Raw genomic sequence first — 12391 nt, 5'->3', positions numbered from 1 at the left:
AAGCCTGTTGACATTACAGGGCTCATTGTATCAACCTCCTGTAATGGATTTTGCTGTAACAGTGGATAACTGATTCTAAACGTCAGTTCTGTTTTTTTTATCTATTGCTGTAAGAATTTGTTTAACTTAAATCAAAAGTAATCCTCAGTGCAGTAGGTGTCCTGTGAAGTTAGCACTTCGCTTGCAGGATGTTCCAAGGATTCTGAAGTTAACACTGAAGAGACCTGGAATCAAGTTAGTCCCTAGTCTCCAAGTCAAATACTTCAACCAACCCACCCAAATGTGCAAAAAGAAACCTGCTGATACAGTGCTGAATGAAACACCCATGGACTAGTAATTGACGCTAGAACTTCACCATCGATTAACATGCTGTACTTTAAGACATCTGGCTTCCAATCCTTTTACAATGCTGGACCAGCTCCACAACCCCGGAGAAGCAAGAAACTCCAGATGTACAAGAGCTGGGATAAGCTATTACCAGCCTTTACAAGCAATCGAGACAAATGTGATCCCACCTTCAGCCAGAAAGCTTGCTAGCGAGGGGAAGTTGTGACAATATGGTAACAGGATTGGGTTACTAATCCCGAATCCAAGCTAATGCTCTTACGGACATGGGATCTGATCCCACTGTGGTAGATGTCAAAATTTGAATTCAATTTGGAAATCCAGAATTCACAGCTATTGTAGTAGTAACCCAAAAAAACCCATTGTTGATTACTGCAAAAGCCCAACTGGTTGACTAATTATGTCCTCACCTGTACTGATGTGAAGGTGCCAATGTTGGACTGGGGCAGACAAAGTCAGAAATCGTACAACACCAATTTTATAGTCCAACAGGTTTATTTGAAATTGCGAGCTTTTGGAGTGCTGCTCCTTTGTCAGGTGTTGAAGGAGCAGCACTCCAAAGCTTGTGATTTCAAATAAACCTGGTATCGTGTGCCTTCTGACCTTACTTGTTCTAGACTTCAGATCGATAGCAAAGTGGATGCCTCTTAAATGCCCTCTGATATGCCAATATATTAATGATCTTGATAGTGGTGTGCAGGGGACAATTTTACGTGAGCAGGTGAGCCATTCAGTTGTATCTAACCATTATAAAGTTAAAAAATTTAGAAACCAAGATGCACCATCTGACATAAAACCTAAGACATCAGAAGAAACAACAGTACATGCAGTTCTGTCAAATGTGCAAAGTCCTCCGTTCCATATGGAAACCAGACACAATACCATATAAGAGAAAATGAGGTCTGCAGATGCTGGAGATCAGAGATGGAAATGTGTTGCTGGAGAAGCGCAGCAGGTCAGGCAGCATCTAGGGAACAGGAGAATCGACGTTTCGGGCAAAGGGCTAATGCCCGAAACGTCGATTCTCCTGTTCCCTAGATGCTGCCTGACCTGCTGCGCTTCTCCAGCAACACATTTCCATCACAATACCATATAGCCAACTTTATACTTTGAATTATAATCGCTGTTGTAATACATGGTGAATTTAACAGAGCAGGGTCCAATGAATAAAAGAATGAGCAGACTATCTGAATTTCTGAATAATGGCGGCCAAGGGATGAATATTGGCCATGACACCGTCCCATTCCCTTACTTTGTAATGGTGACCTGGATTACTCCATCTCTGAATGCAAAACATCTCATCGAAAAACTATTGCCTCTGACAATGCAGCAAACTGCCCTGAATTGTCAGCCCAGTGTTTGTGCTTCACACTCTGCTGACTCAAGAGCCAGTAAATTGCTATATTCTTAATCGACCTGTTCAGAGATGTTGCTATGTGACAAATGGAACTTGAACCCAGTCTCCTGGAAGAGGGAACATATATGTATTTTTTTGGAAATAGGCTGGCTGCCCTCAAGAAATTTGCACCCAGCTCACACTGAAGTCATACTCACTTGCTGCAAACCTGTTTATCGTGCATCAAAATGCTTAATTAGGTCCCAAATATTACCTTACACTTGTTTTGCTGGTGCTGAAAAGAATATAAAAGGGTAAGCTACAGAGTAATAAAACATCTTTCGCTGCATTAGTGAGAATTCTTCTGAGAGTCCAAAACACGAGGATCAGTTTTATTATGGGTAATTAATGATCCATTATGAGTGGATTGCTAGCTAAGCCAAATCATTAATGAGTTATGGGTCATTCAAATTGGGAATAGCATGCTCTGCAATTCAGCCATTTGAGACTATGGCTTCCTTTTCTTTTGTACTCTGCTAATGATCTGTTCAGCACATTTTGCATGCTGTAAAAATTACAGGACCTGTTTAAAAGCAAACACTGATTTTCATACTGAATTCCCTACCATTCCTTTCAAATGTTTATCTTTGTGTTATAGATCTCTTTTTTTTCATTATTAATAGTCCTATAGCTCAAGCATTGTATGAAACCTTTTATTTTAATAACACCCACCATTTATGATAGCTCAGCTCGCAACCCAAAGCCAAGCATTTTGCAGTGAAGTGAATATATATGTATGTACCATTGACACTTTGAATGCAGCGTGATCAAGTTAGGAACTAGTTGCATGCAAAGGTCTGTGCTTCCCTTACCCCAGGACCCACCATGTGCCACTGATAACTCCATTACACAATGACCACTCTATAACCCAGTGAACCAACTTCAAAGTTCTTGTCCCAGCTTATAAATCACTCTAAGTACATAATCCATCATAACTTTGCAGTTTCTTCAGGCCTTAAGTGCCTTCAGACCTTGTGTTATCAGTTTGTGTCTTAACCCCAATCTTTCCAATGTGAATTCACAAGTGCTCTCCACTTTTCTGACATCTGATATCACCTTTCTCTCTGTTTTCCTAAGACAACAGCGTCTGGCAGTAAAGTAGGTATCAGTAGACCAGAAGTCATGACCACATGAATTTTAATTCAGTAAATCTGTTGAATTTAGAAAAATTTGAAAGAGTAACTTTCAAGTTGTCATAGAAGAGCATTAGTTCACCATTTCATTTGCGGAGGGGAACTCATTGGCATCCCTGCATTCCTTGGGTAATGTAGTACCAGTACCTGTTCATACCCCAAAACAACACCTTCAACTCCATTAAACCACATTTATAACCCCTGATTCCCTGCATGATATATGCACCCTACACTTTATTCATCTGATGCCAAGTTTACTTTAATTCCCCTTGCCATTGAGTATGTACCCACTTTGATCTTATGCTTGTCTGACGCCATGTTATATTTGTGCCCACATCCTTTCTTCCTTTGATACCAGTTTACACGTGTTCATCCCTCCACCAGCTAGCCACATGTACCATATGCTCCTCTGACACTAGGTTTCTCTTTACTCCTGTGATTTTTCCTGCATACCACATGAACCCTCTACATTTCAATGACAGGCTCCACATCAATAGCATCCTATTCAGCCTCTTTGATGCTAACCTCTTTGACCCATAGCTTTTCTATCCTAACCACTCCATCTTTTCCCTCCAGCTTCTCACCTTGCAATCCACAACTTGCACTTATGTCGTGTTTTACATTGTGTCTTAGTTTGCGATGACTTTCCATATATGAAGGGCACTATAGAACTGTAAGCTGGTGTAGAGTGTTAATGCAGGTTTTTAAAAACTCCACAAACTCCATCAACAAACACATCGACCTGGACCCAATATACCAACCACTACAGCGGACAGCTGAAACTGACAACCGGAAGCGGCAGGGACAGACCACTATAAACTCCGGAGGAAACATCAAAGAAGCGCTTCACAGGAGGCTCCCAAGCACTGATGATGTCGCCTAGCCAGGGGACGAAACGTTTGCAACAAAAACTTCCAGCTCGGCGAACAGAACCACAACAACGAGCACCCAAGCTACAAATCTTCGCACAAACTTTGAGCAGGTTTTTAAGTTAGCCTGAGTATATATAACTGATAGGTTGATACTGAAGGTGGGGTTCAGACAGGCTAATTATGATATACATAACAGAGGTTGTGATTGTTTTAGAATGGAGATGTTTACATTACGTTTGGGGACATGACCAAGAGTCAGGTGTAGTATAACAGCTGGCTTTTAGCAATGAGGGGGGAATGCAGTCAAGGATAGTGGCAGTGTCTATAATAGACAAGTTTATGCTATAGAGAGTAAAGTGAATAGAATTGGTGTGATGGAGATAATCAAGGCTGAATATTATACAACTGAATGACTGATACAAAGAGGGCAGTGTATATTACTCAAGGTGGGGGTGTATTTAATTAAGGTGTATATAAATACTATAAAATTGAAAGCAGGTCTTTTAGGTTTTTTGTTTAAACATTTGTAAATTGCTTCATACCACCAGCTCATTCAAGTAAGACTGATATAAAACTGTTTATACAGGGTGATTGTTAACATATACTTCATTAATGTGCCCATTATTCTTAGTCTACTGAAGACTGGGTTTTGAAAAGGAAAAAGGTACTTTGCTTCAGGCCATGTACTTTGTCTCAATTCAAGTTTTAATTTTTTTTTAAACTTCAAGGACTTCTTTTTATTTCATTGGTTTTGCTTTGATGGGTTTTGCTTAAGGGTACCATGCAAAACAAAACGGTAAATTATAGACAAAGCATGCGAATAAAGACTGCCTGCTGCCCCACTGTGTCTTAGTTTTTACAGTTATTCTACAAGGCACCAAGGTAGGAGTCTCTTTCTGTTTAAGAAGCCAGAGAAATGGTCACAGTCCATCACAGTCTGCTGTTGTATGATTTGACAAAATCTCCTCATGAGTAGCTCTATCCTCAGGTCGGAATTCTCTTTCCCAAAAGACTCCACCTTGTTATGCCACCGTACAAATGCAATTTGGATGAAGGAAGTTGTTGTGTACGTGGCATTGCATTTCCCAGAATTCCCTCCTCATAACAAAGGCTTCTTCCAAGGGCAACATGAGCACTGTCAGCGGAGTTGCAGCTGGTTGCCATGACATCTGCTCTGAAGGACATTGCCCACAAAACGTTAACCTGTTGGTGTTTTCTCTCTCCAGTGGCTGATGTGCTGTGCTGTTCTGGAATTTTCTGTTTTAATTTCAGATTCTTAGCATTTGCAGCCTTAATTTTCAGGATATCTACTTACTCACAGATTTTCTTCTCACCATGCAAACATTTGAAACTTGAAAAAATAAATCAGAATTAAACTTTTATATATTTCTTGTGGAAACTTAGACCTTGTTGGCAAGGCCATCTCCTTTTTTTCTCCATCTCTAATTACCCTTGAGAAGTTTGTGGTGAGCTTTTCTCCTTGAATCAATGCAGTCTATGTGATGGGGATATTCCCACAGTGCTGTTCGGAAAGGAATTTCAGGATTTTCATCCAACGACCTTGAAGAAATACTGATACTGGTGCAAGTCAGATTTGTCAAAATAGTGGTAAAATTTTCAAAATCCATCATTGAATTTTAATATCTGAGACCTTCATGAACTAAAATGATTCTAAAATTGGATGAAGCACAGAAGCTACAGTGATTACCTGACTACAGATTGAAGCAAGTCTCAGAAACTAATTTGGAATAAATAGAATTGACTGAACTGAAATTATCATGTTGTCTAATGCAGTGAACTGAGGCAGGTATCAAGAAACCTCAAACTGCTGTATTAATTCATATTAGATGTAAAAAGAACAATGCCTGCAACTATCCAAGTTGAAAAAACAATCAAGCCAGACTCAGGGGTTCACAACTGAGTTATATTTCAGTAACTGTTGGTACAAGAAGGAGAGAGTGGATTGGTAATAGCAAGGTCTGAATGACTTAGTATCTCTCTCTGTTTCTCCTCTCAGCACCTTGAAAGTCAGCACATAATAAATCAAATTGGGAAAATAACCATCCACTGAGAATGCAAAATCTAAAAGTTGAAGTTCTAATTGGAAGAAGGTCAATTTTGACGCTATTAGGCAAGAACTTTCTAAAGTTGTTTGGGGGCGAATGTTGGCAGGTAAAAGAATGGCTGGAAAATGGGAAGCCTTAAAAAAGAGGTAATAGGTGTCCAGAGACAATATATTCTTGTTAAGGTGAAAGGCAAGGCTGGTAGGTGTAGGGAATGCTGGATGATTAGATAAATTGATGTTTTGGTCAAGAAAAAGAAGGAAGCATACACCAAGTACAGACATCGAGTGATTCCCTAGAAGAGCATAAAGGCAGTAGGAGTATACTTAAGAGGGAAATCAAGAAGGCAAAAAGAGGACATGAGGTGGCTATGGCAAATAGGGTTAAGGAGAATCCAAAGTGATTCTACCATTACGTGAGGACAAAAGATTAAGAAATGAGAGAATAGGGCCCCTCAAAGATTAACAAAGTTACCTACGTGTGGAACAGTGAAAGATGGGGGAGATACTACACAAGTATTTTGCATCAATGTATACTGTGGAGAAGGATAAAAAAAAGAAAGCTTGGGGAAATAAATAAAAACATCTTGAAAACTGTCAATATTATACAGGTGTTGCTGGATGTACTAAAATGCATAAAAGTGGATAAATCCCCAAGACCTGGTTAGGTGTACCTTAGACCTCTGTGGGAAGCTAGGGAAGTAATTGCTGGGCCCCTTTCTGAGATATTTGTATCATTCATAACCACAGGTAAGGTGCCAGAAAACTGGAGGTTGGCTAATGTGGTGCCACTATTTAAGAAAGGTGGTAAGGAAAACCAGGGAATTATCGATCAGTGAGCCTAACATTGGTGGTGAACAAGTTATTAGGGGAAATCTTGAGGGACAGGATTTACATGTATTTGGATGGACAAGAACTGTTTAGGATAGTCAACATGGCTTTGTGCATAGAAAATCATATCTCAACAACTTGATTGAGCTTTTTAAAGAAATAATGAAGAGGATTCATGAGGGCAGAGCAATGGACATGATCTATGTGTACTTCAATCAGGTGTTTGACAAGATTCCTCATGGGAGACTGTTTAGCAAGGTTAGATCACATAGAATACAGGGACAACTAGCCATTTGGATACAGAACTGGCTTGAAGGTAGAAGACAGAGGGTAGGGGTGGAGGGTTGTTTTTCAGACTGGAAGCCTGTGACCAATGGTGTGCCACAAGAATTTGTGCTGGTCCACTGCTTTTTATAATTTATATAAATTATTTGGTTTTGAACATGGGAGGAATGGTTAGTAAGTTTGCAGATGACACCAAAATTGGAAGTGTAGTGGACAACGAAGAAGGTTACCTCAGAGTATAATGGGACCTTAGACAAATGTGAGGAACTGCATTTTCAAAGGCAATCTACACTTAATGATAAGTTCCTGGGAGTGTTGCTGAACAAAGAGATCTTAGAGTGCAGGTTAATTGTTCCTTGAAAGTGGAGACCCAGGTAGACACAATAGTGAAGAAGGTGTTTGATATGCTTGTCTTTATTGGTCAGTGCATTTAGTATAGGAGTTAGAAAGTTATTTTGTGGCTCTATACAACATTGGTTAGGCCACATTTGGAATTCAGCATTCAATTTTGGTCTCCTTGTTGCAAAATTCGAAAGGGTTCAGAAAAGAATTACAGGGATGTTGCCAGGATTGGAGAATTTGAGTTATAGTGAGAGGTTGAATCGGCTGGGTCTTTTCTCCCTGGAGTGTCAGAGGCTGAGGAGTGACCTTATAGTGGTTTATAAAATCATGAGAGGCATGGGTAGGATAAATAGACAAGGTCTTTTCCCCACAGTGGTGGAGTCTAAAACTAGAGGGCTAAGGGGCAATTTTTTCACACAGAAGGTGATGCATGTATGGAATGAGCTGCCAGAGGAAGTGGTGGAGACTGGATGGGTATATGAATAGGAAGGGTTTATGGGCCAAATGTTGGCAAATGGTACTAAATTAATTTAAGATATCTGGTCGGCATGGATGAGTTGGATCGAAGGGTCTGTTTCCATGCTGTACAGCTCTATGACTCTGTGATTCTAAGCATTCTTCAAAATCGTGCTATAAGAAAGCAAAACATCGACTCATCAACCATGATCACAGGTTTAACTTTAGTAGCTCAAAGACTTGGAAGAATTTCTAAACTGCATATTCTTTATCTGTTGTTCACAACACTTGCACCTTTTTAGTCCTTCTACCTTTAAGCATATTAGATGGTGCATTTTATTATTTTCTATGGGGTTAATAAAATTCCACTTTCTTTCACTCAGGAAGAACTTGTAATTAGCTCCTAAATTTTGACTAATACTGTGGGTGGCACAGTAATTTAATGGTTAGCATTGTTGCCTCACAGCACGTGGGACCCAAGTTGGATTCCACCCTTGGGCAACTGGTTGTTTGGAGTTTACATGTTCTCCTTGTATCTACATGGGTTTCCTCCAGGTGCTCTGGTTTCCTTCCACAGTCCACAGATGTGCAGGATAAGTTAATTGGCCATGCTAAATAGCTCATGGTATCCAGGGATGTGCAGGCTAGGTGGATTAGCCATGAGAAATGCAGGGTTACAGGGTCAGGATAGAGGGGATGGGATGCTGTTTGGAGAGGCAGTGTAGATGAAGGGGCAAACGGCCTGCTTCCACACTGTTGGGATTCAATGTATTAATTGAAGTGTAACATTGCTGTAAAAAATTTAATAGCTCTTTGTTGTAGCTGACTGAGGGGTGTTAAAAATAGGGAAGTCAATTCACCCTCCTCACCTGGTCTATTTGATTTGAAGAAAAGCTAAATATCATGGTGTTCCTACGCACTTACCGCCCTGGTCCTTCCATGTGGTGCAGGTCATGAGTTTTGGAACTGTTGAGCTCAAATCTTCCACAAAGGGCTTTGTAATAGCCATTGAAAGATAGCAGGGAACAAAATACAGTTTACTGAACTAATAAAAGTCACATTCCTTTAAAAATTGCCTCCCACTACTTGTGGGCGGCACGGTGGTTAGCACTGCTGCCTCATAGCCCCAGAGACCCGGGTTCAATTCCCGCCTCAGGCGACTGACTGTGTGGAGTTTGCACATTCTCCCCGTGTCTGCGTGGGTTTCCTCCGGGTGCTCCGGTTTCCTCCCACAGTCCAAAGATGTGCAGGTCAGGTGAATTGGCCATGCTAAATTGCCCGTAGTGTTAGGTAAGGGGTAAATGTAGTGGTATGGGTGGATTGCGCTTCGGCGGGGCGGTGTGGACTTGTTGGGCCGAAGGGCCTGTTTCCACACTGTAAGTAATCTAATCTAATCTAATCTAACTAAATTCTTAGGCAATTAACATTGTCAAGGAGCTCTGGCTCCTATGACCTGGCCATCTATTTTGAACATGATAAACTGTGAGACTCAGGAATAATCTCATATTAAAGTAACAATACTATGAAGATATCAGCAGTATTTTTATATTTGCACATTACTCAATGGAACCCATTGTCTTCCTGGACACGTTGGTTTGTTTGACCTCAGTTCACAACAGTACTAGAACAAAGAGCAAGATTTACTTCACAATTACAATATTAAGCTCGCAGGATTAAAATGAAAAAGCAAATCACTGTGGATGCTGGAAATCTGAAATCAAAACAGAAAATGCTGGAAATATTCTGCACAAGTCGAGAGAAAAATACATTCAGATTGATCTTTCATCAAAACACATGCTGCCAGATCTGCCCAGTCTATTCAGGTTTTTCTCTTTTGTTTTGTTTTAAATAAAACTTCACAGAAGGCAGCTGAGGCCTTTTTTTTCAAGAGGGGGTTATATTTAGTTCTTAATGGCTAAAGGAATCAAAGAGTATTGGGTGAAAATGGGAACAGGGGACTGAGTTGGATGATCAGTTATGATCCTACTGAGTGACAGACCAGGCTGGAAGGACTGAGTGGCTTACCCCTGCTTCTAATTTCTGTGTTTCATTTAGATTAGATTAGATTCCCTACATTGTGGAAACAGGCCCTTCGGCCCAACAAGTCCACACCGACCCTCTGAAGAATAACCCACCCAGATTCATTTCCCTACATTTACCCCGACTAATACGCCTAACACAATGGGCAATTTAGTATGGCCAGTTCACCTGACCTGCATATTTTTGGATTTTTTTGATTTGTGACCTATCTTTAATTCTACTTTTCATTCCTGCTGTCATTATTTCTGCTTTCCCTCTCCATTTCTTAATTCCTTGCTGAGGTGCTATTCCAGAGGAATCTTTTGTATCTGAGGCATTTTCAAGTTGGAGCCCTGACAGTGAGCGTTGGCAAGTGATTGTGGGAGGTGTCACTGCTGCACTCTTGTCTTCATTGAGAGTCCAAGCATGTGTGCACACTTCAAGGGATACTCGGTGGACAGTAATCAAAGGAAAACCTGACCATTTCAATGAGACACTTTTGTTTTTTTTAAATTGGCTAGTAACTGCTACTTTCTAACATTAAAACTTTAGGGATGGTAGGATGACTTGTAAGTTCACCCTTCTAGGAACCGTAAGCAACTTAGGAACATAGTACTCTTGAGTGCAAAAACATGCAAACGAGTTGATAAGAAGATCCTAACTAAAAATGTTCCCTTTTCTGACTCGATTTTTCATGCCATGCTCTGATTTTCTACTTCCATTATCCTTTATTTTCTTCCAATTCTTCAACTCTATTGTGTTATTACAACATTGCAGAAATGATACATTGCAGAAGGACGCCAGTCAGCCCATTAGTTAATAGATTTATCTAATAATTTTTGTGAAGAAAAATTCTCTTTATTGCTTAAGGTTACCCGTATCACTCTACCTAAAGTAATCTTCACTGTGCTTAAGCACTGCGGACACCAATAGATGGTGACACAATGGTAACGTCAGTAGATTAGTCACCCAGAAGCCCAAAGAGATACTCTGGGGATGCAGGGTCAAATTCCTCCATTGCTGCTAGTGAAGTTTAAGTTTGATTGATAAATCTGGAATTATGAAGCTAGTTTCAGTAACACTGGCCATAATACCAATCCTTTAGAGAAGGAAATCTGTCATTCTTACCTGATGTGGCCTACAAGTGATTCCAGAATTACAGAAAAGTAAGATGACTTTTATAACTGACCCTCTGCAATGTTCAATGGCAATTGGGGGTGGATAATAATGTAAGCAACACCCCCACATCCTATGAAATAAGGGTTGGTGGTGGTCTAGTGTAGTATCGCTAGACTATTAATCCTGAGGCCCAGACAATGTTCTGGGGACCTGGATTTGAATCCTGTCACAGCAGACGGTACAATTTGAATTCAATAATAATTTGGAAAGAAGAGTCTAATGATGACCATGAAACCACTGCTGACTGCAAGTAAAAACCCATCTGGTTCATTAATGTCATTTAGGGAAGGAAATCTGCCATCCTTACCTCATCTGGCCTACATGTGACTCCAGATCCTGGAGCAATGTGGTTGACTCTTAATTTCCTCTGGACAATTAGGGATAGGCAATAAATGCAGAGCCAGCCAGTGATGCCTATATACCATGGATGAGAAAGAAAAGCTATAATCTAGTCAATCTAGTCAAAACCATCTTAATGAAGTCAAAAATTACACAACACCAGGTTATAGTCCATTAGGTTTAATTGGAAGCACTAGCTTTCAGAGCACTGCTCCTTCATCAGGTGATTGTTGCAACTTTGTACACCCCAGTCCAACACTGGCATTTCAAAATCATGACTACCATCTTAATGAAGATTAGTTTCTGACTGACTAATGTTCTTTGTTCTAGTCAGATAATATTTTATTAGGATTATGAACTTATTTTATCTTGAAGGTGATCAAAAAACCTAGATAATTCATTGACGTACTGAAAAATTCAGCAGCAATGGCAAGGAGGTCTTGCATCCATAAATGTCAGTGATTTCACTGAGGCTGTAGAATTCTTATTATCTAAAATGCCAAACACAGACGTTCAGCTGGAACAGGTTCGTCAAAGACCCAAAACTCCCTCAACTGTACATGTGCTAGCTCCAAACTCAGAAGAGCACCCTTTGCGCAAATGCTTATTTTGTTTCTATCCACAAATTCCACACAATTTGCAGACATCCTCGATTAGAATACTTAATTAGAGACATATTTTGTGCTGGGGGCTAATGTTACTGCATGGTATATTGATACTGCCTGTTTAACAATGGTTCCTTACATTCAAATCCAAACACCCTAAACTTATAGCTATTGATAAATCTTCTTCTACTTGGTTCTCTGTTCATGCTGAATCCATGTATCTTCATATCATTTACCAGTCCAATGTACTCAATCATTATGAATAAATCACAGGTGCATTTTATATAACTGTGCCATTGATAAGGTAAAAGCAGTGCTCCATCACAACTTTCCTTAATGAGAGTTGTATTATTTTGCCCTCCGACATCTGCAATTCATGTAAATACGTCAATATGCATTGTACTTATACAATGTATTTTAATACAGGATGGAACATGTCCTTGACTTTTTATCAGTTTGCATTCTATTGATTTTAAGATTAATCAAGTTGACCACACAGTTCAGTTTAATGAACAACGTTAAACTTA

General features: G+C 39.9%; 1 long non-coding RNA gene across 1 annotated transcript in view; it reads right to left on the bottom strand.

The window, feature by feature from the left end:
• LOC148147617 (uncharacterized) overlaps positions 1–12391 on the bottom strand; it is a 350264-nt gene that overhangs the window by 212428 nt on the left and 125445 nt on the right. The gene's annotated exons all lie outside the window — the stretch shown is intronic.

Source organism: Chiloscyllium plagiosum, unplaced genomic scaffold, assembly GCF_037043375.1.
Source record: "Chiloscyllium plagiosum isolate Xiang-an unplaced genomic scaffold, Cpla_swu_hap1 HiC_scaffold_15, whole genome shotgun sequence".
Classification (NCBI taxonomy): Eukaryota; Metazoa; Chordata; class Chondrichthyes; order Orectolobiformes; family Hemiscylliidae; genus Chiloscyllium; species Chiloscyllium plagiosum.
This window is presented reverse-complemented; position numbering and strand designations above follow the sequence as displayed.